Raw genomic sequence first — 26,349 nt, forward strand, 5'->3', positions numbered from 1 at the left:
ACGGGAATATGATATGAGCAAATGTGAGTGTTATTTGAACAATGAAGGAACCAACATTTCTTTCTAACAAGAATCTCTTATGTTGAGAGATAATAAATAAAAACAGGTAGAACTAGAGATATCAATGTACTGTATATGATATGAGCAAGTGTTTGTATAATTTGAATAGTAAAGGAACCAACATTTGTTTTTAACAAGAATATCTTATGTTGGGAAATAGTGAACTAGAACTAGAGAGAGTAAAAAAAAAAATTCTTTACAGATATTTGTATGAATGAAAATGCCATTTGATCTGCTTTGCAGTCAAAATGTTCAAGGAAGAGGAAATTCCTGAATATTGTCTCTGTGTTTGGGAAAGTGATAGCCATCATTAAATTCAAAGCAGAGAAACCATATGGCAAGGATAAGAATAAAGTTTCTGTCAGATATTAGGAATCTCAAAGGTGGGTGTTTTTTTTTTTTAAAGCACCTGTACTGATTTTTTAAGAAAAAAAAAAAAAGAAAAATCCAGGAAGCTTCATCATTTATATTGGATATCTGATCAGTTATCAACTTCAGTTATAGGAACAGTTATAGTTATAAGTTTAGTTCAGTTGTAGGATCAGCTGTACTTGAAGCAAAACTTATTTTTCTTCCTCTTCCTCAAAAAATCAGTGTCAGGCCTGGAAGCCATCTTTTGCATTGGATCTTCAGGCCTGCCACATTTAGTGCTGTGAGGGGGAATTGTATGGAGCTGGGGAAATATATAGTCATAATAACATTCCTTTCTCTGGGAGTCAAGAATATCCTGCCCTGCACCTGGAGGGGTATGACTGAGAGGCATCTCCAGTTGGGACGGTGCATTGATTGTGCCGTCCCAACTGTGTTGGACAAGTGGGTGCAGGAGAATGGACTTGGACTTTCTTTTGGGTGGGGAAAACCTGGAAGCTTTCAGATTCGGGTTTTCCCAGATGTGCCAATATGACATCTCTAATAAAATGGAACTTTGAGGAACTTCTAGCCTCAGAGTCTTCTTTCGTTGGGGGTGTTACTTGGTTCCCTTACAATCAGTCCAGTTACCTTTTCAAAAAAAAAAAAAAACCCACCACCTTTGAGACAACTATGACCTGGATGACTGAGAATATTCATAGACATCGGAATATCAAGAGTTTTCTGTCTCATCTACATTCTAAAACCAATCACTTAGAATGATGAGAATAAAATAGAATATTCTTCCAGGCAAATATATCTAGCTACAGAATGTGATTCATATGCATGTATGAGTATTTATTCATTAATGTATCATTTCCCAAAAACAGTTTATATGCACCAAATAAGCCCTCAATGGCATCAAAGGAAAACACTACTTTATTTAATCTGGGAGGTATTGATAAAATATGTGAAACAAAAAAGTTGATTTCTTAAAGCGCCAATCATTTCTCTTTTTTAAAATAGGACAATATTTGTCTTAATAAGCGTGAATCCCAAAATGGATCAAACATTTATTTGATGAGCATTGTAGTTAGTACATGCATTCATTGTACTTTTTAAACTTATTTTGCTGTACTTCGTATGGTAATCCTGGAGGATCTATTGTGCTTCTCTATTCATACTTAGATTTTGCAATGCAAAACAAAACAAAAACAGCATAATTGCTTCATCTACAATTCTGTTTTCTTAATTGTTCCTTTCATGTTTCAAGAACAAAGATTCGAAGGAGAAGAAGCACAATCTTCAGATCTCCTTCTGTCCTGCTGTGTAAAAGTACCAGGCTTTGTTACAGATGCTTCTCAGTTGTTGATGCATTGCAGCAAATGACAGGATGTATTGTCCTCACAAGGGAATGAGATGCCTCTCGAACAGGGGTCCCAAACCCCTGTTCTGTGTACTGGCACTGGCCTGTGGCATGCCAGAAACTGGCATGCCACATAAGCAAGTGAACCCAGTGGTGAAATGTAAAATTTGTTACTACCGGTTCTGTGGGCGTGGCTTGCTGGGGGGGGTGTAATGTGACTGGGTGGGCATGGCCAATTTTTTTTTTACTTTTTTAAACCCTTTTTTTTACAACCTATTCGGGTGAATAGGTTATATGAAAATGCTTTTGAAAGGTTAAAAAAAGGCTCTGACGATCACAACTGTGGCGCGCTCCATGCATGCCATAAATTTTGGGCTCAATTGTGGTTGTAAGTGGAGGACTACCTGGAAACAGATGAGTCACTAGGATATCCTTTAATTTTTTTCCCATTCCTCTTCTTCCACACGATACCCAGGTTGAAACGCTGGTCTGGAGAAGTACTGAGATGATTGAGAGAATACAAGAGACTATAGGACTGTGATGGCGAACCTATGGCACGCATGCCAGGTGGCACACAGCACCCTCTCTGTGGGCATGTGAGGCGTCTCCCAAGTTGAGCTCTGCCACGCATGCGAGCGCACCTCCTGCTGGCCAGCTGGTCATCGGGTCTCTGCTACAGATGCGTGGGGAATGTGGGGCATGGGGGCATGCACACATGCACGGGGGGCGGGACATGTGGGGGCTGGGTGTGCATGCATGGGGCGGGGTGTGTGCAGGGGGAGGCATGTGCCCATATGCAGGGGGTGGGTACATGTGGGGGGGCTGTGTGTGCATTACATTTGGGGGGGTTGGCCACATCCATTCATGTGCAGCACTTGCGCTTTGAGCACTCGATCCGGAAAAAATTTGCCATCACAGCTATAGGAGAAAGCGAAAATGCCCCGTACCAATTTTCTTTCTGAAAGGAGTAGGCTTTAGGGCAGTTCTTATCCTGCTTCCTTCAATGATCAAAGTGAGATAGAGAAAGAGTTAGATAGACAAACAGCTCTTTGTAAGGACTCCTTATATTCTAGAGATAACACCTGACTAATCTTGCAAAAACACAAGTCAGCTTGAAGAGCTGAAAGCCTGCTAAACAATCAAGAAAGTAAAGAAGTAAAACGCAGGGCAATTTTTTCTTCTTCTTTGGGACAAAGAATGCCTCAAATGTGACATTCTGTGGCATTGTGCCTCCTAATCTGGGGGCAGGTTGGAAAAAAAATCCTGTAGGGTAAAAAACAAAACAAAACGAAGAACGGTTCAGGAAAAAACTGTGGTGCTGCCTGATTGGCTGAATGCAGCCATAACATAATACAATGACATGAATATTCTGATAATATACTGATTTAGTAGCATCCAGTAGTTTAAGAAGCTGTAAGGAAACCAATTTTACCTCTTGTCTCTTAAGTGCAGTCATCCATTATTGTCTACAGCAGTCATGGCACACCCCCTCCGGAGGTCCCTTTTTGTCCTCTCAATCCACTTTTCCTCTAATGTGGCTAATTTGCGACAACAATAAAGTGTATTTAAGTAGTGAATGGGGGGGTATTGTAGATTTCTTTAGCAAGTGTGAAAAGAATAACAAGGGGAAAATGGCTTTCATGGGTTCCCAACTCAAAGAATCATGTCAGTAGTAGATTGGTAATTATTACAGGCAAGTGTCTTTTTTTTTTTTACGTTTCCATTTTATTTGCAGCATCCTTCAGAGAAGTGGAAAGTGGTACAAAGGTAGGACTATTTTTTAAAAAGTACAAGAAAAAGAAGACATAGAAGTTTTTTATGTATGGATTCTCTAAAAAGGGGTTTTCCCTTGGATTAAAAATGGGTTTTCCTCTGGAGAATAACTTTGATTCTTTCCTCACTATTCAAAATACATTTAGATCCCCTCCCCCCATCTTAAATTCTATCTTAATTAGTTTTTCCTCTGCTGCTGGATTTTGGTAACCTTTTTGCCATGAGGAGAAGCCATTTTTCAACATTATATATTGACAAAACAAGACCATTCAGTGAATTTGTTTTGTGACACAAATCTGGTCCCCGTTTTGTCTTAGGATCTCATCTTTGTCCATTTTCCATTTCATCAGTTTGCGCTTCAGTGAAATGGGTGTTTTAAGAATGGCAGCCATGTTGTGATTAGACATCCTCATTGCAAGGACAATGCTGTAAGAAAAAATGTGCGATTTTGAAAAGTGGAAAAAATACACTCAGGACTTTTAAATCTTTCCTTATATTTAAATATATAAATGCAAGTAATCCTTGATTTACAACCATTTATTTAGTGACCGTTCGAAGTTACAACGGCAAAAATGACTTATGACTGGTTTTCACACTTATGGCCATTGCAGCATCCTCATGGTCATGTGATCAAAATTCAGATGCTTGGCAACTGACTCATTTTTATGACAGTTGCAGTGTCCTGAGGTCATGTGATCACAATTTGCAACATTATAGAGCATAGATTCATTTAACAACTATGTTTCTCACTCAACAAGTCAGATTCACTTAACAACTATGTTAGTCATTTAACAAGTTAATTCACTTAACAGCTGAGGCAAGAAAGATCATAAAATGAGGACAAAGCTCACTTAGCATTATGCTTAGCGAAAGAAATTTGGGGCTCAATTCTGGTCATAAATCAAGGTCTACCTGTAACTACCGTATATAACTATATTTGGCTGTAGTAGAAACTGTTAAGATAACTCTCATATTGAAAAACTTTCCTTTTGTCTCTTAAACTGTTATGCTTACCTAGCATATAAAATGGACTATAGTTAAATGCTCTAACAACACCACTTTAAAGGACAGATGTCTTAAGTTTAAATCTGGCTGACTTCTTTTTTTATTTGTCTGCAATCTCCTACCTCATTGCCTTTGAGTGCAATAAAATCCTATATTTATTACCTTGAGTGGCTGTTTTCCAAGTCTGCCTCACAATAGGAATATAGGTCTAAAGCTATTTTTTTCTACAGATCTGTGCAAACCTTCTGCCTTATATTTATCTAATGAATATTATTTTTAAAGCATCTAATTCATGTATAAACATCCAATTTATATTTTGATAAGCTGTTCCAAGTTTCTTTTATATGTACTTTTCATAAAGGAGATTATGTTACCTCATAAAAATCATACCTTCATAACATTCATTAGGGAGAAAATAGAAAAAGCTAAAGACTTAAGTTACTTCAGCAAAACTTAATCATTTCTTTCTGTTTATTTTAGCTGACTTAATGACCACAAAAGACAATTACAATTATGGTGTAGACTTAATCTCCATTTCTTCTCTTTAAAGTTGATGGCCAAGGCTACATTTTACTGTAAAATAATGTATCTGAAGCATAGGATGATAGCTTGTGGGGAATGTGTGGAGTGCCCCAGCTGTTTTGTATCATTGTTGGTTTTTTAAGTACAATGGTTTTAAAACTGGATAAAATTACAGTCAAAGGGAATGCATTTCCTACAGTGACATTCACTTTTGCCGTTGTCCTTTTCACATATGCACAAGAGCACACATAGCTGAAAAAAAGATTGGGAGTCAATGCACCATCTCTTCTATTGCCAACCTTGAACTTTTTGTAAAAGTCCCACTTACCTTAACTGGTAGTTGCTGCATCCCTATTGAGTTGGACAAGACACAAGACACCCTTATCTTGTGTCTTGTCCAACTATGCTATGCTTTTGTACAGAGTTTGTACATTTGCCAAGTGAGAAGGTTTCCGCTGTTTTATTATTGAAGGCTCTGAAGTCAACACCCAGAGGAGCAGTTGGGTTGATGTTAGTGCTGTTGATAATTTCTAAGATGCTCTACATTTCTTGCCATCACGCTTCTTATTATAAAAGTCTATGGAGCATATGTCAAATACTAGCAATAAAGAAAAGCCGGTTGCCTCAATCACCAAGTTGTAAACATTTTGAGAGAGAACAAGGTTGGCTTGTAAGGTTGTATGTGTGTGGATGAACACACACATATACACACTTGACAAATTCTCTCTCACCTAGTCTTTTGTTTAATAGATGCCCAGCAATGACTATCATTGTTTGCAAAATATTGTATCATAATTTTAAAAGCAGAATCTATATCTATCTATCTATCTATCTATCTATCTATCTATCTATCTATCTATCTATCTATCTATCTATCTAACTAACTAACTAACTAACTATTATGAACTATTTATCATCTGTCTACTTAAATACATCTTTTTTTTTGTCTGACCACAGACAAAATCTGGCATTTTATATAAAACAGATTCTTGCATGAGACCAGTGAAAATAACAAAATGTATTCTATGATTTCTTTGCTGATGATCCAATTCTTGGTGATACAGTCTCAACTATGTATTGGATTAATCTCAACTATCTGACTCTTTAACTTTTCTTTACCAAGAGTGCATGGGAAGCAGTTCTGTCATAGCAGCAATATTTTACTTGGCATTCCAACTTCATTCGACTTGGGAAAAATCCATCAAAACTGGTTGGTGAGCTGAGTACCGTTGCAAACCTTGCCATAGTTTTGAGATTTTTGTTTGGATTATACGTGGCTATACTCTGACAAGAATCCTGCAGGCGAAACAGGATTTCGTTATTTATAGGAGAGAGAGTTCTGGGCTGAATGGAGATGTTTTTCTGCTCAGTTGCCAGGCAGTAATAATAGCAAAGACATGTCCTGTAGTGGTCTAGGAGCCTCTGATTATCCAGTGTGGGAACCAGATTGAACTAGACAGTGTTTTGCTACTTGGGCTTCTAGGTGGTCAGATTTGGCAGGTATGAGTCTCTCTCTCTCTCTCTCTCTCTCTCTCTCTCTCTCTCTCTCTCTCTCTCTCTCTCTCTCTCTCTCTGTGTGTGTGTGTGTGTGTGTGTGTGTGTGTGTGTGTGCGCGTGTGTGTGTATGTGATCACAATGCTGGGGATCACCCTTAATGCTTTACATAGCATGGTGCTAGGGTTACTTGAAGGACCACTAGTTTCCAGTAACTTCTGCCCACACTATCAGGTTTGGCAGGGAAGACATGCTCCAGGTCCCTTCTAAGAACAACACAGTGTTTTAAGATTTAGGAGGACATTCTTCTCTGTCACATCACATTGTCCTACAGAACAGCTACCTGTCTGAAGTTTGAATGAATCTGATCCTGTTTGATTTTTAGAAAGACTAAACGACCAACCCCTTACCACAGACTTTAGGGTTATGAAATTGTTTTCTGTGTTTTACTCTATGGGAATGGATGGCTTTTAACTTTGTACCTTCTATCATTGTTTTGATTTTTTTATTGCTTCTTTTACTGTTTTTATCTGCATGTTTTGTTTTTAATCCTACGTTAACAACTAGAATGATTTGCTTAAAATGGATGGCTATGTAAAGTTACTAAACAATTAAAAAAGCAAGCAAGCAAGCAAATAAATAAATAAATAAATAACTGAAAAGTAAATTCTTTCCCAATTTTCAAGCATATTAGAAGTGTTGTAATTTTTTTTAAAAAAACACAAGTTCAAATATGTTATTCAATCTGAATTACTCACAGAAAATGTAGGACTTAAGTAGTCATGTCCAAGAAAGGCCCTGCAGTAATGGGAACATATTAGCAACTTATTCTTATGCATTGAGCATCTGAAAAGAGTTTGATTAATTAGGTCTTTGCATTTATATCCCATCATTTCTCATGGAGGTCTCCTCCAATTTTATCTGCACAACAATCAAATAGGACTAATTATTTGATAGGAAAACATACAAGTACAGCCATCTCTCTTTCATACACAGTCAGATGGACAGATAACTTCCCTCTCCTTTCAGAAGGAGCAGGGAAAAAGAGTAAGAGAAAAATGTCACAGAAATGGAGTAAGGCAGGGCTGTCAAACTCCAGGGCTGTGTGCCTGATGCGTCATGCGCTGGCCATGCCCACGCCTGGTTTAATGAAGGGGGGGAAAGTCCCAATAAGTCATGTGATACTGCCATGACAATGTGGTTTGACACTCCTGGAGTAAGATAAAAGAGCAACTATGCTACAAAGACAAAGAAAAGGTAAAGAGGGGACAAAATGGACTGGAGATGAGAGGAAAGTAAATGATAACTAGACAAGGAAGAAAATAACCATTCGTGCTTAAGTGTAACCAAAGGGGAAGAAGTCACTGGAGAATTCATCTATACCAAATAACAGAATAATAGAATTGGAAGGGACCTTGGAGATCTTCTAGTCCAATCCCCTGCTCAAACGACCCAGTAGAATTTCAGACAAATGATTGTCTAATCTCTTCTTAAAAACCTCCAGTGATGGAGCATTCACAAGTTCTGAAGGCAAGTCATTTTAGCAATTAATTATTCTCACAGTCAGAAAATTTCTCCTTATTTCAAAGTTGCTTCTCTCCTTGATTAGTTTCCATCCATTGTTTCTTGTTCTGCTTTCAGGTGCTTTGGAGAATAGCTTGACCCCCACTTCTTTGTGGCAGCCTTAAATCCTGGAAAACTGCTATTACATCACCCCTAGTTCTTCTTTTCATTAAATTAGACATACCCAATTCCTGCAACCATTGTTCATACTGTATGTTTAGCCTCCAGTCTCCTAATTATTTTTGTTGCTCTTCTCTGCAGTCTTTCTAGAGACTCAACATCTCTTTTATATCGTAGCGACCAAAACTGGATGTATTATTCTAAGTGTGGTCTTACTGTTCAAATCAAATTTCAAGCCAACCTTCTTTGTAGTCTTGAAATATGCAGCTAGCTTCATCTAAACAGCTTCGTTTAAACAGCAAAAATCGGTTGACCATCACCAAATCTGATCATTATGATTTACAATAAATAAATAAATAAATAAATGCAGCATTTCAATTTTATATATTTGATAACTGATTTTCACAAAACTGCAACAAAAATGTTCTTTTGGCTTACAATTGGAAGCAAACCAGGAGGTGAAAATAAGAATGGAATTATAAGACCAAATATAGTTTTTCTTTTTTTTTTTCCCTGTTTGCAGAACTGCATTGTAATGCATTCACTGAAGCATCATTACATTTGGTGCATTATAGAATCTTTATGCTAAAACCATTCTTGGAATAAAACACAGTAGTATTTTGAAACAGTGGGAGGTTAAAACCTTTTGCATTTTTTTCAACAGATGTTCTATGACTATCATTACTTTTATTTTTGTGCTAAAACTAAATCTCACTAATTAAAAGGAAATCTGCAATAAAGCATCTAAAACCACTTTTAAAAGAGTAAATCATATGGATATATACTTGAAGCTAAAAAATGATATTATTGGCTGAGTCTTCTGTTCATTGTAATCCAGATGTTTCTAAATTGAGATCTCTAAATAGCCAGTTTTCTAAACTTGCAGAAAATATGGCAGAATTGTTAATGGAAATGTCTTCCAATTGTCTTCTTTTCCTTCTTTCTACCTCTGTGATTCTCACCAAGATTTATTTCTTCTTTGGCAATGTTATTTCAATAGATAACTTCTGGAATGACAGATGTACAAATTGTCCACCATGATAGCATCTGCCAGTGGAGAGCATTTTAAATAACCTCCATACAACCATCTCATCTAAAAAAAAATCCTAAATTGTTCAATTTATGCATTGAAAAACCATTCAATTAATATGCTGCTAGAATTCCATGCTCATTAAAAAAAAATCATACAATAAAAAGTAAAGTAGTTATTCCAACTATGATATAATCAGAAGTGCTTTGCTGATGATATTGTTTGGTAAAAGGGCTTGCAAACAATTACTGGTACCTATCAAAACAAACAAAAATATTTCCATGATTTAGAGTTAAAAGTTCAGAATTTATCCATGCAGAATTAACATTTCTAACTAGTTTGAAAATAAGATAATTCAGAACCCAAGTTTATACAATTCTTGTTAAGTTTATTTAATAAAATCAACTAATATTAAGTTTATTATGGTCTTCTGCATTGGAAAAAAAGATAGCATTTTTGTAAACGAATTGGTTTCAAACCTAGGAGAAATCAGAAAAATAATGCAATACAATAGAACCTCTGGTCATGACCATAATTCGTTCCATAACTTTGGTCACAAACCAATTTGGTCATGACCCAAACCTAATTTTGGAAATTTGGCGCTTATAAAAAAATTGGCTTGGAAGGGGAAATCAGCCATGAAAAAAAATTGCGAATTTCTTGGATGGAACCCAATTTGGTCATGGTCAGAAGCGTTCATGACCAGAGGTTCTACTGTAGATGGCATGCCACTAAAGGCTTAAGTTAGACAATGATTAACAAGCCCTACCAGTTTAACTTAAACAGTGTTACTCATACGCATCTGTGCATATGTGCACAAAGAATGTGAGAAATAGCACTTTGTCTATTAAATGGCCAACAATTCTAATTCCTTTATTTCATCTATAGATTTGTTACTTACATATCTTATTTATTTGCTTATGACATTCCATCTTAGCTTCACAACAATGCAGTGAGATAAGTTAATTAGGTAAGAGAGAGGGACCCTATCAAAACACCAGGAAACTGAATTGATATTTTATTTCCTGCATTACACAAGTTGTCTTCACTCATGCTGTCATTGAATTAAAGATAAAAACAAACACCAGGACTAGAAAACACTCTAGTTTACTATTGGGCACGGTGAACCCAATTTAGTTTGTTAGATTGCTTCAGCATAAAGAATTTTCTTGGCCTTCAAAAGGCATGATATTTTCTCAGAAAACCAGCTTCATGTCCATTTGCTCTGGATCTTATGGCTCATTAAAATTAATTATGAAAAGGTGCCCTTAACTTGAAAACAAATGAAAGAACCTTGGAACAAATACTATTTTATTCATATTTTTCCAAGAGTGGAATAATTGTTGAACCAAAATATAAAGAGAGGGGAGAGAGAGTGGTGACCGGTGGTGATTCTTAAGGGTTATGTATCTAGGTATATATGTACGATCCAGAGGTGGGTTTCAGCAGGTTCTGACCAGATCTGGAGAACCAGTAGCAAAAATTTTGAGTAGTTTGGAGAATTGGTAGTAAATATTATGACTGGCCCCGCCCCCATCTATTCTCTGCCTCCCAAGACCCTGCTGATCCGGAGGAAATGGGGATTTTGCAGTATCCTTCGCCTGTCACGCCCACTAAGCCATGCCACGCCCACCAAGCCACACCCACAGCCACAGTAAAAAAAATTGAAACCTACCACCGGTACGATCCCAAGATGATCTATCCCCCTACTTGGCCTTCAGGTTCCAATAGTGCATCCATTGTGGTTACAATCAAATCCACCAACTTTGCTTCCCTCTTTCTTTCTTTCTTTCTTTCTTTCTTTCTTTCTTTCTTTCTTTCTTTCTTTCTTTCTTTCTTTCTTTCTTTCTTTTAATATATTTTTATTGTTTACATATAAATATATTGAATAGAGTGTAACTGTCCTGGCATTCCACTTGCCATGAAACAAAGGTAAAAACAAATAACATATATACTATTTTAAACAGTGCTATTGTTGTACATTTATTTTTCACCATCATATTCTAGAATGTCAATTTATCTATCATTCTAATATCTATATTCTAATACCTACATAATATCTCTATGTCCACCTAACCTGATTCTTTCGCATTCCAATTTCTACCTCGTGTTTCTAACCATTTATAGAATCTATTCCATGTGGCATATTATCTCTTTTATCTTTTATTTTTAGCATTTCTGCACAGACTAGTATCTTCCTTATTGTCTCCTCCTCTAAGGAGATATTTTCACTCTTCCACTGCTGCACATACACAATTCTTGCTGCTGGCAAGATGTGTAATATTAGGTATATTATGCTTCCCTCTTTCTTTCTACTTCTCTCAGCTTCCCAGTAGAGTTGTATCTCTTTATCATAGTTCTTGACTTCTGGCCAGAAATGAGACTGAAAAATTCATCTTTAAGTGGTGCAGTCATCAAGTAAGGCATCACATGATATCTCCCGATTTCATCACATTTTGATGTGAATCACTGCAGTCTTTAAATGAGAAATTACATGACCGTGACTTGTAAGAAGTCTATGAGGAAGGTTGCAAGTGGCAACCACATGACCCTTGGATGTTGCAACTGTTGTAAATGTGAGTCAGTTTCCAAATGTGCAGGTCATTATAATGAGATCACATGAATGGTGAGACAGTTTGTGGACCGATTATCTGTCCCTTCGTTGCTGTTGTTACTTCACCCAGTTGTAAGACTTTATGTGAACTCCCTTCTTATAGAACGGCTGATCTTCCTTCTCCCACCCTTTTTCAAAAGTGTTTTGAGATCTTGTTAACTTGGAAGGTCTTTGGGGGCTAACTTGGCAGATGTCAATACTATGAATCTTGGAATATACAATATTCAATATACAATTATATAATATCATAACAATATAATTGTGATTAGTCTAGGATACGTTGTGTTATTAAATGGCGCACAAAATTGATTTCCCCCACCAATATGATTGTGCTGGTAAGGTTACGTTTTGGATTGCTCAGCATTTTCTTTATTAGAATTAGCACTATTGATTTTAGGCCAAATTTGTCAGAAGATAACCAGTTCCATGAATCAGTTTTAATAAAAAACCTAGACATTATTTCAGAGTGTTTTATATTAGCTTTATTATTTGTATTAAAATATATTTAGTTTTCCATTTTCTTTTCATGTTCATTTGTTTTTGACCTTTCTTTTAGATTTTTCTATTTATGTTTTTAAGGGCTTTTTAAAAAGATGTGTAATGTTATTTTTGTATTTTTTTAATGTTTTTTTTTTTTAAAAAAAATCCTCCTTATGGCTGGTCTTTAACCATAATGGAGGTTGATTTGATTTGAAATCTATCTTTGGCACACATGCCAAAAATATAATGAAAGTTTTAGGGCCTTGGTGTTTATTTTAAAGCAATAGCATTTACCTCATTGTGAAGTTATGTTCTCCTAGTTATAGTGGCACACAATACTTGAAATAAACTCCTGGTTTGTGTATCCAGAGTGTTTCTGCAAAACCTCTTCAGATGTCAAATAGAGGGAGCGCTCCATTTGTCGCAACAGCAGGAGATTGGAAACATTTATCTACTGACCAAATGCAAGTTTGGCTGCTTTCAGAATGTGTGATGAAAGCAAAACAGGGCATCTCTTGTGTATGAAGACCTGTTTTGACCTAGGCTTCCCAGAAGCATAAAGCCAACTTCTCGTCCCGATAAAACCCCTTTTATTTAGGTTAAAGGGAAATTCCTCTCCGGCAAAGTCCCGGCCAACAGACTTTCAAGAGATTTCACAACTACAGACCTTTATCAGGCTTGGAGAGCTGCAAAGCCGATTTCTTCCAAAGGCCACTCTGTAGCAGACAATACTTGGCAAGAAGTCAGGAACAAATCTTCACTCTAATGAATTGAACTAATTGTCTCCTGCAAAGTCTCCTCCCCTTTTGTTCCTCTTCATTCCCTATGGAAGAGGCCATTCACTGTCCACCTGTGGCTTTACTCCTGAGTTGACCCTTGTTCATTAGCTTTTCCCTTCTCCTGGCAGCTCTGCGCATGCGCACACTGCGAACAGGCCCCACTGATGTCCGACTCCGAAGGCAGCTGACAACTGTCAGACGGTCCTGGCCCCATCTCTGCCTCCGACACAGAGCACTCATCAGAGCCTTCCCCAGACTCCAGGACTGGCCCATGTTCCTCCCCAATCTCCTTACTGTCTGAGTCTGCCACCAGCTCTGCTGGCGGGGCACAACAAGACCATAGAAAAAGAAAACAGCTGAACTCTGTCGTAAACAAAAAAAGGGAACCAGTCTCCTTGGAACAATAGACCAGAATTTTTCCCTGGAGCTACATTCTTGCAGTGGAGAACTCTTTGTATGCACATTTTGATGACAACTTCATTACACTAAACAAAGGATTGGTAAATTGAATTTTGTAGGGGAGGAAGGTGAGCAACATCCTAATTAGAGTAAATAGTCAATTGTACTGATTTGAAGTCATCCCAATTGAATTGCTTAGAACTATGTGACTTCTTAAGCAATGCCTTTCAGAACTCAAGTGGAGAAAAATTGGTTATCAGAACAGCACCAACTTTCCTATAATGTGAGAACCATTGTGAATGTAGAAGAATTAACAACCTCACCACTGTTTAAAATCAAGGGAAAAAAATATAATAAAGGTATAAAACCCTGTTTGAATTTGCAAGGCAGCTTTTCAGTCAGATCAATCATGGATAATAAATATGACATTACGATTTCTACAAAACCCACATAAACTCTTCCCAGTTTTGCAACCGTAACATTTAATCCCCAGCTGATTTTGTTTGTTCTGTGAAACAAGACACACCCCTGTAGAGATCAGTGTCAAGAAGAATGTCAGGTTTGTTTGATATTCCATGATAGAATTTCTACCTTGATGTACCAACAACCTGTCACACTGAAGAAGAGGAACACAGAATAGATTCCTTTATGTTGGATCAAGCTTCAGTCTAAATGTTTATCTGATCTTCAGTAACTAAGCTGGGATGGACTTGGTTTGATGGGAGACTGCAGGAAGTCTGAGATATTGAAAAAGATCCCAGGAAAAAGGCAATAGTAAACACAGTCCATAATATCTCTAAGAAATAGGTTGTCACCAGGAGTCAAACTTGACTTGTGGGCATCTTTAGCCTTTCCTGTATATACTTTACAAATTAAGAACTACATTTTTTAAAAAAAACAAATGCATATAATTGTATATTGGTCCAAGAAACATTAAAAGAAAGGTGAATTGCATAGATGCTTATTGATTGTTCTTGGTGAAAGAATAACATAAAGATTGAGAAATATATTTTTTTAAAAATACTGATTAATTGCATGGACTTGCCCAGTGGTGGGACTCAAGTAATTTAACAACCAGTTCTCTGCCCTAATGATTTCTTCCAACAACCAATTTGCAAAACTGCTCAGAAAGTTAACAACTGGTTCTCCCGAAGTGGTGCGAACTGGCTGAATCCCACCACTGGACTTGCCCAAAAAGTCATCTGGTTTAAGTTTGACACAAGGAACGTGTCTATGGAGATTCTCAGTCATTCGGGTCATGGTTGTCCCAAAGATACCTTTTCAAAAGGCAACTGGACTTTGTTTTTTTCTTGAAGACATTTCACTTCTCATCCAAGAAGCTTCTTCAGTTCTGACCTTCTTTAGTCAGAACTGAAGAAGCTTCTTGAATGAGAAGTGAAATGTCTTCAAGGAAAAACAAAGTCCAATTGCCTTTTGAAAAAGCACATTTGCGACACACGGAAAACTTTAACTTAACTGTACTACATGCAGTCTTTTTTTTTTAATTTTTAATTTTTAAACACGAACAAACATACAATGTAAATACATGTAAAAGCATGTACATATACATTAATACAATACACACACACAAAAAGGAAGTCTATAGACTAATTCCTAAGAAGCTATCGCATCGGTGGTTGTTTTCTAATTTACCTGTTATTTCTTTATTTAGAAGTTTGCATTTCTGCTTGTTTGTGCCTTAACGTAATTATGCATTTCTAAGCATAGCTTTCTGCAAATCGTACTAACCATTCGTAAATACCATCCTACTATTTTCCTCATGTGCCAATTTCTGTACTCTTATTTAAGTTTTCCTAACATCTTATTTTACTGGCCCTATCCTTCCCTCCAGCCATGAGTACCATCTTTGCCAAACTATATAGTAATCGGTATCTTCCTTCTCTTGGAGCTCTTTAGTGAGTCTATCCATTTCTGCACATTTGGTTATTTTTGCAATTATTTTTGCTTCTGTTGGTAGTAGTTCAGATTTGCAATTTTGGGCATACAATATGCGTGCCGCTGTCAAGATGTGGATGATAAGGTATTTTATCTCTTTAGTATATTGTGGTGTAGTCATTCCAAATAGAAAAAATTCTGGTTTCATTTTGACTTTTTGCTTAGTTATTTTTTCAATCATTCTCTTAATTTCTTGCCGGTAGTGTTGTGCCTTTCTACAAGACCACCAGAGATGGTAGTATGACCCCTTTTGCGACTTGCTTTTCCAACACATTGGTGATACTACATACAGTCTTTGTGACCATCATAATAATTTACATCATAAATATTTATATCATCATCATTTCATAATATCATCTAAGTTATTTCTCACAACATCAGCCCTACGTAACAGTAGAAACAAATTAGGAGTCAGTAGAGGCTGAGTTTCTGAATTAAGTTCAAAGATTTACCCACCCGACTTGTAGGGTGGGCAAGATTTGAGGCCCAAATCTTAATCTCAGTTTATAAATCCAAATCTCTGTGTCTCTTAATGATTATGATTGGAAACCAATAGATCTTTCTATTTCCTGTTTGGTAGGGGGAATGTAATTTTTTGAAACTGTAAACTTTTAGGGCAGGATGAAGTGTACCAAATTGCAGAGATATAGATATAAACAGTTTCATTCTATATGTCTTTTAACTGTTAGTGTTTTAGTTTATTTTTTTAAAAAAAAACATTGCTGATTAAGTTTTTATTTCTAAGCAGAACTGAAATCCATTTTCATGAAAAGTTGACACATCTGGTACCTGCCAAGATTTGGATGAATATGTTCAGAAGAAGTGCAAGAACTTCTTTTGGAAGTTTCCAAAAATGTATCCCTTCCTTGTCCTTATGGTTTTGTGGCCCTTTGTCATGAAATATGACACCGACCCTCTTAAAATATCTGTAGAATTTCAGAAGCTTTTGAAAGAGAATCTACACATTTTAGTATGTATTCATTGAGAGGAATTTATTCAATCCTCCAACCCTTTGGGGGGAAAATTTAATATAATTTGGATTTCTGTCTTCTAGAACTATATTTGCACACCCCGATGAAAGCATTATCTAGAACCCCTAAGGTGCTTTTCAAAAGGCAACTGGACTTTATTGGTTTTTTTCCCCCCTTCAAAACATTCATTTCTCATCCAAGAATCTTCTTCAGTTCTGACTGAAGAAGGTCAGAAGTGAAGAAGCTTCTTGGATGAGAAATGAAACATTATCAAGAAAAACAAACAAGAAAGAAAGCCTAGTTTCTTTTGAAAAGCACAACCATGATCTGGATGATTGAAAATCTCCATAGACATTCTCTAGAACATTCAGTCACAGTACTACAATTGTTACCATAAATCCCCTACCTTTGGGGTGCCTTACATGGAGCATCCTGGGAGAAATCAACTATATTTACAGATTAGTAGATATTACCTCAGTGACTCTTAATTTCCAATTCACTCTTGAAGCTTTATAGGGTTCCAACTTAGATTTAGTCTTCTTCAGAGGAGCCTGTTTGATTTGGGTAGCTCCAAAAATTTCCTTGATTTGATTCCAGTTAAAATGTTTCATTACAATGCCAAAACATACCAATTAATTGATGCTTCCACATTTTCCTCAGTCTGCCTTGATTCCTAGAGGCATTGACCAGCAGAGAACCGTCCTCATATAAACTATTTCAATCTTCTTAAGAAACTCCATCTCTCTACTACAAGTAGGCTGTATACATGTGTTATCTTCTTCTGAACAATACTTGGAGGATAATAATCTGAAATTGCAATGAATTATATCAGAGGAAGGGCATTTTTCATCTGGCTGTTTCTTATGTATTTACATTGACAAATACCCATTTTGCCTCTGTGTTGTTAGTGTCAGCACTAAGAGGTAGATTGGACCAAGAAATGAACTCCATTTGATTTAGATTGGCTGGCATAATCTTTCAACTCTGTTTGTGCTCCTTCCTTCTTCTTTTATGAATGTGTGAATTAAGGAGCTGTCTGTTAGAAATGTTTGCACACATTCTACATCAGTGGGCCGCAGGCTGCCGATGGACCACAACAGCAGGAGGCTCTGCCCACCTGCCACGATGTCATCATGGGTGTTCTGCGCATGTGCACACTCCCACTGCGAACCAGTAGTAAAGGTAAGTAGAACCCACCCCTGTTCTACATGTCCATGTCCATGATTTAATCTATGCTTTCCTTTTCATCTCTTTGATAACAGTTTTCTCCTCTATTTCTAAATATCTTCCTCTATATTTTCAATTATTGTACAAACCCTAATCTGAATGAAACTTTACTGCATTTTTAAATATTTTTTTAAAAAAAGATTCTTAATATACTGCAGTATTTAAGATAGTCCTTCTCTTTAATGGATAGTTCAAAGGTATAAGAAATTACTTTTGAAGAAAAGAATCCTTTTCAAGGAAACTCATGAATCCCAATTTTTCTTATTTCCAAAAGCAACAACAACAAAAAAAGACTAAACACTTTATTGAAGTTCTGGTTTTAGAAACACTAAATTTGAAATATTTTGAGAAGAAGTTTAAGAACTTTTTTGATATTTAGATAATATCTTGTGAACATTACTATGCTTACAAATAATACACATTTTTAAAGGGGGGCACTAGAAGATTTACTCATTGTGTCCTGTTGTAATTTATTATATAATCAGAGCAAGTCAGAGTATGCTCAATTTCAGTTCTTTAGATTATTTTTGCAGTGACATACAAAGGCATCAGCTAACATTAGACACACTGATAGAGTAAATGTCTAATGTAATTGCTTGGTAGAGAAGGGTGAGTTTTGTTAGATGGCAAAGATGTTAGATGGGTGAGAAACAAAAGATTCAGATAAAAACCTTCAACCCATGTCAGGAATTTAATTTTGAAAGCTAGTGCTATTGCTAATAAAATTTATATCAAAGGTTATAATTTCTCCCTCCCTCCCTCCCTCTCTCTTTCTCTCTCTCTCTCTGTTGTACTATGCTTATACTCAATTTTAACTGATTTTGTGATTGTTTGGTGCCTAGAGTCACTTGTCTGAGATGGATGGCTATAGAAATTAAATATATATAACCAAAATAAAGAATAGGAACTATTAATACTTTGTTGACTCAATTATCCCTCCAACCATAAGTTCAGGATCCACAGAAGAGTTAGCTGTTGCAAAGAAAGAAATTTATTATTGTGAGGCTATTGTGTGTTTTATTTCTTTTTATTACACCTCTCTCCATTGCCTAATTGCCACATGATCTGCCTGCACTTCCCAGTCTGAAAATGCCTCATGGGATATGTTGTCTCCTAAATTCTTTCCTTCATCATTAATTTGATAGAGGAAATGTATCTACTTGATTGATTATTTTGCCCTGAGTTTTAGAATAGTCCGATGAACTCTTATTGGTCCCTTGTAACAAATATGAACGCAAGAATTCACATTTCTCCCACAATCTTTCAGTGAAATGGTTTTCTCTGTTGGTTTTTGCCTCAGTTTTTTTTTCTTACCAAATTATATAAGAATCTTCACCAAACAAAACTGCCCACAAATAGGATTGGTAGATTTTTCTTATTATCGTACTATAGAAAGCATCAAAGGAATGGGTGGCAGGGGAGAAAATGAGGGAATAGAAAGCAGAAACAATATTGCCAGACTACACTAATCAGAATGATTCATTCTTAACTTTGTGCTTGTTGATGGCTTTAGCAGCCATATTGTTTGATCAGGCAAGCAAGCAGTTATTTCTTCCTCTGGTTCTTCCACATTTTTAGTAGGTCACTTAACTTTTCTCTAATGTTGTTTCTTTGCATTGCCATTTTCTTACCCATTTTCTTTTCTCTTTACATTCTGTTTCAAGAAACTGGGGAATTGTGAGGAAAACTTTTCCTAGTGTTTCCATTCTGTTATTTTATTTTGAGAAAAAGTTTAAAACCTTTCTGTTGCCTCTAAAAAGACGACAGAGCTGGAAGAGATCTGTCAAGTTACCTAGTTCAACTTCATGTGCAGGGCCAAAATCTGCTAAAACATTTCAGATAGATGGGTATCCAGCCTCTAATTCAGTGATGGAGAACCTTTTTGGCACCGAGTGCTGAAACTTGAACGCGCACACACCAGAGATGGGTTTCAGCAGGTTCTGACCGGTTCTGGAGAACCGGTAGCGGAAATTTTGAGTAAACACCAGTAAATACCACCTCTGACTGGCCCTGCCCCCATCTATTCTCTGCCTCCTGAGTCCCAGCTGATCGGGAGGAAATGGGGATTTTGCAGTAACCTTCCCCTGGAGTGGGGAGGGAATGGAGATTTTACAGTATCCTTCCCCTGCCATGCCTATCAAGCCACGCCCACCAAGCCACACCCACAGAACCAGTAGTAAAAAAATTTGAATCCCACCACTGGCACACACGCTGGAAACCCGAAGACCAGCTGGCCAGCGTGTATGCCCACACATGCTATAGGTTCGCCATCATGGCTCTAGTTTTACGACCTCTAGTGAAACCTCTCCATCTTCATTAGGCTTCATTATCATGTTATGAAACAGCTGATTCTTATTCCATTGGTTGAGAGTCTGTGTTGTCAGGACAAAATCACCTAGTATTTAATTTTAAACTACTTTCATATAATTCCAATCTATTGGTTTTGGTTTTGCCCTCCAGAGTAAGAGAGAAGAAGTCAACTCCCTCCTGTGTCTAATAATTCTTTAGATATCAGAAAACTTTGATCAACTGTTTTTGTGGTATCTTCAGCAGAATAAACTTACCCTATTGTTTAAACCTTTCTGCATAGGATTTGATTTCCAGTCCCCTCAGCATTTGGGTAGCTTTCTTCTGAACTCAGTTCAGTGTGTCACTGCTTGTGTCGCTCAAATCGGTTTTAGGCAGGGGTGAAATCCAGCAGGTTCTGACAGGTTCTGGAGAACCAGTAGCAGAAATTTTGAGCAGTTCATAGAACTGGCAGCGGAAATTTTGAGTAGTTCAGAGAACCGGAAAATACCACATCTGGCTGGCCCCAGAGTGGGGTGGGAATGGAGATTTTGCAATATCCGTCCCCCCAGGAGTGGGGAGGGAATGAGGATTTTGCAGTATCCTTCCCTTGGAGTGGGGTGGGAATCGAGAACTTGCAGTATCCTTCCCCTGCCACGCCCATCAAGCCACACCCACCAAGCCACACCCACAGAACCGGTATTAAAAAAATTTGGATTTCACCACTGGTTTTAGACTCATCTTCAAGATGTGATCTGTTAGAACATCTTGAACATTGCTATATGTACTGTTGCTAGGTTTAGTCTCCGCCCTCTTATATTTATGTCTGTCCTTTTTTCTCACAAATCTTATACACTGTTCGAACTTGTGGATATATTTCTTAATCTTTTATTTCTTTTATAAAGTGGCAGTCTTTCCTTCTAGTTTCCCCTCCCCCCCGTTATCTGCAATTCTGATAATCATCTTTATCCAGATCATTAATAAAAATGTTGAAGAATACAGAGCCTAGGACAGTGTCCTGTGACACACCACTTATTATCACCATTCAAGATGATGTGGAACCATTTATGAGTATTCTCTGAGTGAGATCATCAAGCCAAATAGCAATCTGTATCATTGTTGTATCATCTAGCCTCTTTTTACCATTTTATTAATGATGTTATCATGAGATACTATGCTGAATGTTTTGATGAGGTCAAGCTACATTAGGTCCATTGTCATTGCCCAATCTATTAATTTAGTAGCATTTATTAACTAATGCATTTTTATCCAAATGCTAACAAACATGCTGTTTTATAATCAAATCACAGACTTTTCCCAGTATAGATGTCAAAATGACAAATCTATAACTTGCCAAGTCCTCCTCTCTCTCTCTTTCCTTCCTTCCTTCCTTCCTTCCTTCCTTCCTTCCTTCCTTCCTTCCTTCCTTCCTTCCTTCTTTCTTTCTTTCTTTCTTTCTTTCTTTCTTTCTTTCTTTCTTTCTTTTTGAGATAGGGATAACATTTCATCTTACCCAGTTTCTAGGACCACACATATCTCCCGAAACGCTGAATGAATACACTTAATAGTTCTGTGATCATCTCAGATAGTTCATTCAGTTCCTACAACACACTTTATCCAGCTGTGGAAACTTGAATTAATTGGATTTGTCTAAGTATTCTATAAAGTATGAGTAGGGAAGCAATGAGGCTGAAAATCAGTTGCTTTTTATCTAGAATCTGCTCTAGATCAGATCAGCAACCAGCATCACATTCAAACCATCAGATTTCCAATAGAACTGAGAAAAAGTTTTCAATTGTTCAGTAAATTATATAGAACATAGAGTGATAGAGTTGGAAGAGACCTTGGAGGTCTTCTAGTCCAACCCTCTGCTCAAGCAGGAGACACTATACAATTTTAGACAAATGGTTGTCCAGTCTCTTTGAAAGCCTCCAGTGTTGGAGGCAAGAAGTTGTTGGAGGCCACAACTTCTGAAGGCAAGTTGTTCCATTGGTTGATTGTTCTCACTGTTAGGAATTTTCTCCTTAGTTCTAGGTTCCTTCTCTCCTTGGTTACTTTCCATCCATTGTTTCTTGTCTTGCCTTTTAGTGCTTTGAAAAATAGTTTATCCCCTCGTCATTGTAGGAGCCCCTCAAATATTGGAACACTAGAATATCATTTTAGAGTCAGGAAATCCTGGTTCTTGGATTCACCTTCCCCCATAAACACATATGATTGGGATGAAATATTACAAACACTTTTTAAAAAAAAAATTAATTTATATGCCGCCCTTCTCTGGAGACTCAGGGCATCTTACAATGCGTTAAGCAATAGCCTTCATACTTTTGTATATTTATACAAAGTCAGCTTATTGCCCCCCCAAACTGGGTCCTCATTTTACCTACCTTAGAAAGGATGGAAGGCTGAGTCAACCTTGAGCCTGGTGAGATTCGAACATACAGTAATTGCAGACAGCTGGTGTTAATCACAATGCTTTTAGTCTGCTGAGCCACCAGGCCCTTTTTTGAGTTGTTGGCAGCCAGAAGATATCTCACTCAGTTCTCAAAATCTGATTTTTAACAGAGTGAAAAGTTTGTTTCCAACTAATAAGATTTGGGTGTATTCCCCAGGCTGTTAGGTATAGCTTCTTGCTTTATCTGCATCAGCATACAACCAAGAGGGTATCACAACAACCGAATCGTATCATTAAAGCCATTGTATTTTCCTCACAACAGAATGATAACAGAAAGTCCTTTGCTACACTGGAAGTCTTGATGATAACCTGTATTATCAAGAACAGAAACTTAAAAAAAGAGGAAGTTCTTAAAAAAAAGACTCTAAGGGAAAAGATCGTATCAAAATAGTTATTTTGCTCAATGCATGTCAAGCAGAAACAAAAATAAAAATTGGAGAGAGGATAACTCCAGCAATGTGAATTGACATCAAATATTACTTTATAGTTTACAGTTTGGGAAGGTAGTAAAGACCAACAATAACAAAACAGAAAATAGGGAAAAGTTTCCAAAGCATTAAAAATGGGGCCATTTAAATCCTCCCCTACCATTGGCCAGAAGGAAATCACTACAAGCAGTAGATTTTCAGTATCATGAAAAGGATGCCAATAAATTGTTATTTAATTAATAGACATGCATAGAAAAGTTTTTGCCAACATGAAAATAATTTGGATGACTTTGGTCTGAGTGCACCTTGATTTGAGAAATGTCACCTTTCCTCAGGAAGGAAGTACCTTAGATTAAGTCTGTGCACATCTAAGCATGCATGCTGTAATAAATAAAGTTGACAGTATTGGGAGTCCAGAACAGAAACATGATGTTATGCACAAGAAGAAACATTATAGGTTAGTTCAGTGAAAAGAATAAAGCTGAGAAAACAGAGTTCCTTTGATCAGGATATAAAAAATACACAGACTCAGCAGCTGACAGTAGACCTACTGCAAGAGATGTTGTAGAGCAGAGGTGTCAAACTCGATTTCATTGAGGGCTGCATCAGGGTTATGTTTTACCTCAGGGGGCCGGGTGGGCGTGGCCAGGGTGGCCATGGCCAGCTCAATGTCACTCATGTTGGGAGTGCCTGTGGTGGCCCAAGAGCACTGCCAACGAAAACAGAGCTCAGGAGCATCCCTGAGCTCCGTTTTTGCTAGCAGAGAGTTGCAGGAAGTGACCGCAGCCACAAATGGAGCTTGGGGGGACCCATGCAGCCCTCCTAAGCTATGTTTTCACTGGCAGAGGCACCATGGGCCGGTCCTTTGCTGTTTCCAGTGTGGCTCCGCAGGCCAGATCTAAGCACCCCGCAGGCTGGATCCAGTCTGGATCCAGCCTTGAGTTTGACACCCCTGTTGTAGGGGAAAGGATTAATCCAAATTAAATTTACTAAATACTATGAAAAAAAATTGGGTAGGTCAAGAAAGGGAAAGAGGAGATGGTCAAAGCATTGCCCAGATACATTCCAGGTTCTTTTTTCCACTCTTCACTTTAGGTTAGTGTACCCTTCATCTGTTCCTTTTTACTTCCCTTTTTTTAAATCCAATCTTTTCCTTGTTCCTGTTGTGCTTCTTAACATTAATATCCAGAGGAGGGAATCAAGTGGGCCCAGAGTGACACAAACAGCAACCCTTGTGTTGTGAACTCTCCCCTCCATTTTCTTTTTTTGGGATGCTCCAGAGAAGCAAGGCTTGCATGCAATGTTTGAACGCTCCTTTTGTCAGTTTGATAAAAGCACCGAGGGCCTGTGGACATCAGTATGTCTTAATAAACTAAATGTCATTCTAAATAGACATTAATTTTGTCAGGTTGTTCCTGAAGGATTGTAATGTGGTAACACAGCACAGATGACCTAGGCCTCTGCAGGCTGACTATAATTTCCTTGCTTAAATTGTCTTTGTGATTATTATTTTTTAGTCAGTATGAAATAAAGACATTCTCTTTTAGCTTTGTCCTGATATTCCTGAGAAAGGAAAGGAAAAACAGAATAATAGAATTAGAAGGGACTTTGGTGGTTTTATAGCAGGTTTCCTACCTGCTCAAGAAGGAGACCCTATACTATTTTATATAATGGTTGTCCAGGCCTTTCTTAAGGGCCTCCAGTGTTGTAGCATCCACAGCTTCTGAAGGCAAGCTGTTTCACTGGTTGATGGTTCTAACTGTCAGAAAATTTCTCCTTAGTTCTAGATTGAGAATAGAATGGCTCCCATTCTAGCCACTCTTCGAGAAGATGCTGAAGACATGGTTCTGCCAGCGGGTCTAGGGAACTCAGAGAGGAATGGAGCCCATTAAATGGCTACTGTGAAGTGCTGTCACCAGAGTGGGGGATGGGGGTGGTTTTAGTATATTAATTTTATTATATGACTCTACTTTTATTAGTTTTATTGTTTTTATATTTTGTAAGCCGCCTTGAGTTGCCATGTGCAAATAGGCAACAATTTAAATTCCCTAAAATAAATAAATTAATAAATAATAAATAATACCAGGTTAACTGGGAAGGAAGAAAAATCATTGGCCATGCCAGCACCCACCACCCATGTGAATTTATTGAAGCCTGGTATTCTACCAAAGAAACAATTAACAAGCATATTGATATAAATCCAGCATATGAATATTTAAGATACCAGACCATTTGAACAACCAATCAACAAGAGAACCAATCAGCTGCTCAGAATTTAAATATAGCCCCAAACGAACAACCAATAACACGACCAACTGACCAAACTGGCACACAAGACATTTATAAGCTAAGGAGAATAAGGCAAGACAATCATGCTGATGATGTTACCTAGTCTGGTAACAAAATGTTCAGAAACTAATTTGAAACAAGCTTGGAAAGCAAACCACTGTCAAAATTTAAAACCCAAGCTACAAGTATTTTCTATTATTTCAATGCTTCTCTCTTTGTTCAGTTTCCATCCATTGCTTCTTGTCATGTGTTCTGGGGCTTTGGAAAATAGGTTGACACCGTCATCTTTCTGGCAGCCCCTCAAATATTGGAACAAATGTTGGAACTATATTGGAAAACTGCTATTTAGTATAGAAGGCGGTAGTGCCAATATCACTATTGTTGTTTAGATTTAGAGGCCACCCAACTTCTAAACAATTCCAAGACAAAGGAAACAATAAAAAGTAAATCTTAGGCATTCAGAACAATCATACTCCACATACTACAAAACACAATTGGCAAGGGTTCTACAAGCACCCAAAGATGTGAGAGAACAAGTTTTTAAGACTTCTAAAACATTGAGAGTGTGGGTGGGAGAAGACAGAGGAGCTCCTGAGATTTTTGTGTACAGCATATGTGTAAAAGTGTAAAGCAGTTCCAGATGTACTGTGTCACCAGGATTTGTTCTGATGAGGCAATCTGCTAAGGCAAGTGAGACCCTTTACAGCTTGTCATAATCTTGATCATCTCTTATAGAATAGTTAAATAACAAACTACTGACATATATACATTACAGAGTTGGAAGAAACCTTGTAGGTCTTCTAGTCCAACCTCCACCCAAGCAGGAGACCCTACACAATTTCTGACAAATGACACTCCAATCTCTTCCAGTGATCAAGCTCCCACAACTTCTGAAAACAAGCTGTTCCATTGGTTGATTGTTCTCACTGTCAGAAAATTACTCCTTATTTCTAGGATGAATCTTTCCTTGATCAGGTTCCATTCATTATTCCTTGTCTGGTCTTCGGGTCCTTTGGAAAATAACTGTGGCAGCCCCTCAAATATTGGAACTCTGCTATCATGTCTGCCCTGGTCCTTCTTTTCACTAGACTAGCCATGGCCAGTTCCTGCAGCCGTTCGTCGTATGTTTTAGCCTCCAGTCCCCTAATCATCTTGGTTGGTCTTCTCTGCACTTTTTACATTAGGTA

At 37.4% G+C, this 26,349-nt stretch overlaps 1 long non-coding RNA gene across 3 annotated transcripts; it reads right to left on the reverse strand.

Annotated features, from left to right (window-relative positions):
• Positions 1 to 3,489: 3,489 nt before the first annotated feature.
• LOC117670629 (uncharacterized) lies at positions 3,490 to 24,611 on the reverse strand. Of its 3 annotated transcripts, none has more exons than XR_009620251.2 (4): positions 24,509 to 24,611; positions 17,110 to 17,287; positions 7,327 to 7,366; positions 3,490 to 3,973 (listed from the first exon to the last, which is right to left on the reverse strand). It is a non-coding gene; the product is annotated as an uncharacterized LOC117670629 (long non-coding RNA). The 3 variants fall into 3 exon arrangements; XR_009620250.2 differs by having other exon boundaries at positions 16,954 to 17,287; XR_009620252.2 differs by lacking the exon at positions 3,490 to 3,973 and adding an exon at positions 5,242 to 5,326 and having other exon boundaries at positions 16,954 to 17,287.
• Positions 24,612 to 26,349: the final 1,738 nt, after the last annotated feature.

Source organism: Pantherophis guttatus, chromosome 6 (assembly GCF_059756535.1).
Source record: "Pantherophis guttatus breed Tessera chromosome 6, ASM5975653v1, whole genome shotgun sequence".
Classification (NCBI taxonomy): Eukaryota; Metazoa; Chordata; class Lepidosauria; order Squamata; family Colubridae; genus Pantherophis; species Pantherophis guttatus.